Here is a 5891-nt window from a genome sequence, read left to right on the forward strand (position 1 = left end):
GGCTTCCCTCAAACAATCCTAGGTACCGGTAAGGGTGCTGAGAGTGGTTTAACAATCAATCCCTCTTCCCAGAGAACTTTGGGAACTGTAGCTCTGTGAGGGGAATGGGTGCTTTCTCGTGCGACGGCCCAACGTTGCGAGATGGCTGCAGCTCCACACCCGGGTCAAGCCTGACCCCGGAGCAAAAGCGTCAGAGAAAAATGAACTGCCAAACTGCAGGCTCCCAAACCACACCTCTGACAAAAGAGATATTTATGCTTGGGTCTCTCTAAACTGATTTTCCAGATCTGAAAATGTGTAAACTATGGAGTGGAAATATATAGGTCACCTGTGTGGAGTAAATAATAGCAGAACTGGCTGGATCCCTATATCCAAAAAGTGGGGATGAGCACACTCTCCGGGAGAGAGCCCCTAGCAGAGTTTAAAATCACCGAAACATCCAGCACAGTGAAGCGTGGGAATAGCAGACCTTTTACATATCCTGTTCTAGTCCACTTACGGCACTTCCCCTCTAGCAGTGGAAAGACCACAGTTTAGTAAGCTTTACTTACAAACTCCAAAAGTCAGATTCATGCTTTATTCCATGCAGCAGCTAGCAACCGCAAGCAGAAATCTGGGGATACAATATATAGTGAAATGTCCTATCTCGGTGATAGAGAGAACATAGGAGGAAACTTACGATAACTTCCTTCCAGGTGAGGGACATGACCTACCTGAGTCTAGGAATACATTTCTATGATCTTAACCCCTTCATGTAATAACCAGCCTCAAGCTTTCTAGTTATGTTTGAGTATAATTTCCCACAAAAGCAACTCCAAACACTCTGACGATTCTTTAATTAAAATGGTAACTATCAGGCAGCAACACAAAGTACTCAGTTGCCATCCAGAAACTTACTTGGGTGTGCAATGGACACTAGAGGCAAAAGGAATGCCTTTAAGCCAGCACCCCAGATTTGTGGGTGCATAAGTAATATTATCCATCCCCACAGACAGAGATCACTTATATAAATGAATAAATGCTTACATACCAAAACACACTCTCCGGCATGTTCTAGTTGTGCCTTGCAGGAGAAGCCCTTTAGATACCGCTGTGCTTTAAAGATGAATGGGAACCCTTTACAAAGTATTTGAAAACGCAACAAAGTAAACTGGACTCCTTGGCAAGTTTTGAATAAATATTCACAAACTTTTTATTGATAATAATCAGCAAAATAGTTTGAGGATCTATACAACTTTGTAACATGCAGAAAACAGCAGTCTCAGAGAAACCAAAGACTGGAACGGAGGGAAGTCGGGGGGTGGGGGGGGTTCTGTGTGGGAGGGTGGGGGGAGGGAGGAAAAATGGGGGGGGGGGAAACAAGGATGATATGTTTTTGGATAATATGGTTTGTTTTAACTTTGAATTAAAAAAACTTCTAAAAAAAATAGATACCGCTGTGTATCTCCTGCAGATATGGCTTCCCACTGCACACTTCTTACTTAGTGTGCAAGTTCCGGTGTTATTCAGCAAGATGTGAGCAGATGGCTGCATTACATTTCCAGTTCTAGACTCATGTTTCTATTCATCCGCATGCGACCATAATAATAATAATAATATAATAATTTATTATTTATACCCCGCCCATCTGGCTGAGTTTCCCCAGCCACTCTAGGCGGCTCCCAATCAAGTGTTAAAAACAGTACAGCGTTAAATATTAAAAACTTCCCTGAACAGAGCTGCCTTCAGATGTCTTTTAAAGATAGGATAGCTGCTTATTTCCTTCACATCTGAAGGGAGGGTGTTCCACAGGGTGGGCGCAACTACCGAGAAGGCCCTCTGTCTGGTTCCCTGTAACCTCACTTCTCGCAATGAGGGAACTGCCAGAAGGCTCTTGGAGCTGGACCTCAGTGTCCGGGCTGAACGATGGGGGTGGAGACGCTCCTTCAGGTATACAGGACTGAGGCCATTTAGGGCTTTGAAGATCAGCACCAACACTTTGAACTGTGCTCGGAAACGTACTGGGAGCCAAAGCAGATCTCTCAGAACCGGTGTTATGTGGTCCGGGCGGCCACTCCCAGTCACCAGTCTAGCTGCCGCATTCTGGATTAATTGCAGTTTCTGGGTCACCTTCAAAGGTAGCCCCACGTAGAGCGCATTGCAGTAGTCCAAGCGCGAGATAACTAGAGCATGCACCACTCTGGCAAGACAGTCCACGGGCAGGTAGGGTCTCAGCCTGCGTACCAGGTGGAGCTGGTAGACAGCCGCCCTGGACACAGAATTAACCTGCGCCTCCATGGACAGCTGTGAGACCATGCTAGCCGGTTGTTGCTTTTTGCCCCAACACATCTGCTTCCTGACAAATACAAAGATGACTGCGGTGGGCCAACAAGGCTATTTTTGGTGGTGTGTGTGTGTGTGTGACCATCTGGCCCTTTAAGAGGGCAACAGCTCCCACATGAGTCCACATGCAGGTACTGCCTTGAGGTCCCACACCTGTGAGCAAAGCAGCAAGGTGGGGCATTCTCAACCTTCTGCCTGATGGGAAGGAAGAAGCCAAGCTGCGCTGCCTCAGGCAGAAGGAAGGTAGGGGACACAGAGAAGATATAAAAAGGCTGGAGGCCTTGCAGAGGAGTGGAAGCCCAGTGGAGAGAAAGGTGAGCCTCCAACATGGGGAGTTTTGGCCCTCACTCCCTTACCAGAAGCTATCTTTAGGTTGCCGCCCACCCACTTAAATCCCATTGCATGGGACCAGAGGGGGAATGCAAGCATCCCAGGTTCACAAAAACTTCTCCTCCATGAATTTCTGGACCTGTCGAGACCGAAAGCACTGAAGCAAGACACCCCAACTCTCTTTGGCAACAGCCTTCTCCAGAACCCTGAAGCCACTCTGGGAGGAGTGCACTGTCTCTGGGGATTTACTCTTGAGGAAGCCAGAATGGTCAAAATGGAGAACTGGAAGGCCTGGAGAAGGGTTTGACACTGATGCAGCCGCCCCTGCAGAGGAGGCCTGCTGGTAGACTTACCTGTGACAGTAACGCAAGACATGGGGGGGAAGAAGGTGAGTGAAGCAATGCACTTGAAATGAAACCTGAATTGCAGGGTGCTGCAGGGGAGCTGGTGCTGCCTTTGACCCTTTGGTCAGGCATGGTCCATGATATGAACATGCCTTCTTTGATGTGTCCATTCCCCTAAGATAGCGGCCTGACCTGTTGTGTTGAATGCGTCTTTTTAGTTATTGTATTTGAATCTCCTACAAGGAGATTCCTTCCAGCAACACTGTTATGAGGCTAGAGGCTGTGACTTGCAAGAAGCAATCCAGTGAGCTTCATGGCTGATGGACAAGGGAAACCTTGGGTCAAATCTCCAAGTCCAACACTTTAACTTTGAAAAGTCAGAGAGGGCTTTAATTGCAACATCTTGAAATGGGCCCAGAAGGAAATTGGTCATGGCTAGACTTGCAGAAAAATATGGTGCATTCTGTTCCTGCTCCCTAACCTACCCTCTGCCAAGAGGTGGGTGTTAATCTGAGCCCTGCAAGGCCTGGGAAACTATCAGCTTCAGTAAACTGTAGAGAAGCCACGATGGATTAAAATGGATGTGACCAAGATCGAAAAGCTCTGTGTTAAGTTTGTGCAGGCTGCTTGGGACAACTTGCTGACCGTAAGCATCTTGAAAAGCATCATGCCCTCAGGATAATAATACGTTGAAGAACATTAAGAAAATGACAGTGGTGTCTCAGCAAATGTGGAATCCTAACGTTATGGAAAATGGAATGTGTCAAAGTGAGCGTTTCCCTCGGACAGATTATGGTGGCAGGTGAAATTGAAAGACATGATACGTAGATGAGCTTGATCACTCTAATCTGGAGCACTTGCCTTGTGCAGAGTCGGGTCCATTTCTGTCTAAGCCAGGAGCAAGGGTACTTTTTCAGCCAAAAAGCCACATTCGCTCCTGCCCAACTTTCCAGAGACCATATGCAGAGCTATGGACGTGGGCAGAGCTATGAACTTGGTTCTTAAAGGGACCCCTGACCATTAGGTCCAGTCGTGGTCGACTCTGGGGTTGCGGCGCTCATCTCGCATTATTGGCCGAGGGAGCCGGCAAACAACTTCCGGGTTATGTGGCCAGCATGACTAAGCCGCTTCTGGCGAACCAGAGCAGCAAACAGAAATGCCGTTTACCTTCCCACCGGAGCGGTACCTATTTATCTACTTGCACTTCATGCTTTCGAACTGCTGGGTTGGCAGGAGCAGGGACCGAGCAACAGGAGCTCACCCCATCGTGGGGATTTGAACCGCCGACCTTCTGATCGGCAAGCCCTAGGCTCTGTGGCTTAACCCACAGCACCACCCGCGTCCCTAAGAACAAACTTAGTTGGTCTCTAAGGTGCTACTGAACATTTATTATTATTTTTTAAATATTATCAAAGTAGTTGGGTTTCCCCCAGAACAGATGATTAGTGCTTCAAGTGTTCCCATAAACCTACATGTGCTGTTGGTGGGTGCCAGCGATCAGGGTGTTCATGTTTTATGGCAGCGAAGAAATCCTGCAAATCAGTAACAGCAGGAGGTTGAAATCTGGAATCTTTTGCGTGCAATGTTATGCTCCACCATCGAGCTATGGCCTTCCTAAACTTAAGGGAATTCAGCATTCAGATTAAATAACTCCTCACCACCCTCTTCCAATTTGAAAAACCCACCAAGGGAAAGAGGCGAGTCTTCCCTCCCAGATTCATACCCCCGTTCCCAGGCAGTAGCGCGCGCACCGCTTTTGGTGCCTCTTCGTGAGGATAAGCAGATGTTGGTTGCCTGCCTGGCTGCATGTCCCTCTCTCTCCGCACCGGGGATGGCCAGTTGCTATTACATAAGGGGGCTTATGCAATGATCCCCTCCCCCTCCCCCCATTCCCCGCCGTCCACCTCTTTCGCTCCTCTCCTAGCGACAGCATCAGCTAAGCTCGCAGCGTCTCTGCATCCATTCAGAGGTTCAGAGCATCTCCCTCGCTTCCTTCTCAGCTTGGGAACCGACACCTCCAACCACGCAAGCTGGGGAGGGGGCGCTCAGAGGAGGGAGAGGGTCGTCTCCTCGTTCCAGGTAAGTCGAGATTTCTTTGCAGTCCAGCAGTTCCCCCCCCCCCAAAAAAAAATCCAGGGTTGCAAAAGTTGTCAAGGAAGGGAGTAGGGAAAGTAATACAATGGAGCATTTGAATGGGCTGATCTCCCGTTCCCCATCCCAAGCTGCAGAATGGACTCGTCCGCCTCCCTGAAGCTATGAATGAAATGTTGACAGTCCAAGAAGGGAGCGAGCTATTCCGAAGGGGGAGGGGGGCTTAACGACGGGTGCTCTCGGCTCACCTCGCGCTACGGCGAGGGAAAGGGTTTATTACGCGCGTTATTATTTAACGTTCGTCCCGTGAAAACCATCCGCGCTTGGGAGAAGGGCGGCTCTCGTTCGGATTTTGAGAAGGGGTTGCTCTGTGCTCCTCCCCCTTTAGAGGAGGAAGATGGTACGGCCCGCTTCTCCCCCCCCCCGCCCCGACTTCCACCTGGCTGCCGCGAGCGGCGATTGGCTGCGCGCTTTTTAAAGGGGCAGGCAGGGCGCGCTTTCTCCCCTCCGACCTTTCGCTTCTCCCATCCCCCGACGCGCTTTCCTCCTCACTGACCAGCCGCCCTTCTGTGTGTTTCTCTCTCTCTCTCCCCCCCCCTTCGCCTCGCACCCGACGCCGCCCTCCCCCCTCCTCTCCCTTCCGCAGTTCCTGAGGCGGCCCGGAGGAAGCGCGTCCGAGGCGGCGGCGGCGGCGAGCCCGAGGACCGGCCGAGCCCCGTCCCGGAGCAGCCGGGCGGGCGGGATGAAGAGGGGGCTCCCCCGGCCGCGGCCACGACGACGGCGGCGGCCCCACCAGCTAGGCCC

The sequence above is a fragment of the Podarcis tiliguerta genome (assembly GCF_965153285.1).
Source record: "Podarcis tiliguerta genome assembly, chromosome: 6".
Classification (NCBI taxonomy): Eukaryota; Metazoa; Chordata; class Lepidosauria; order Squamata; family Lacertidae; genus Podarcis; species Podarcis tiliguerta.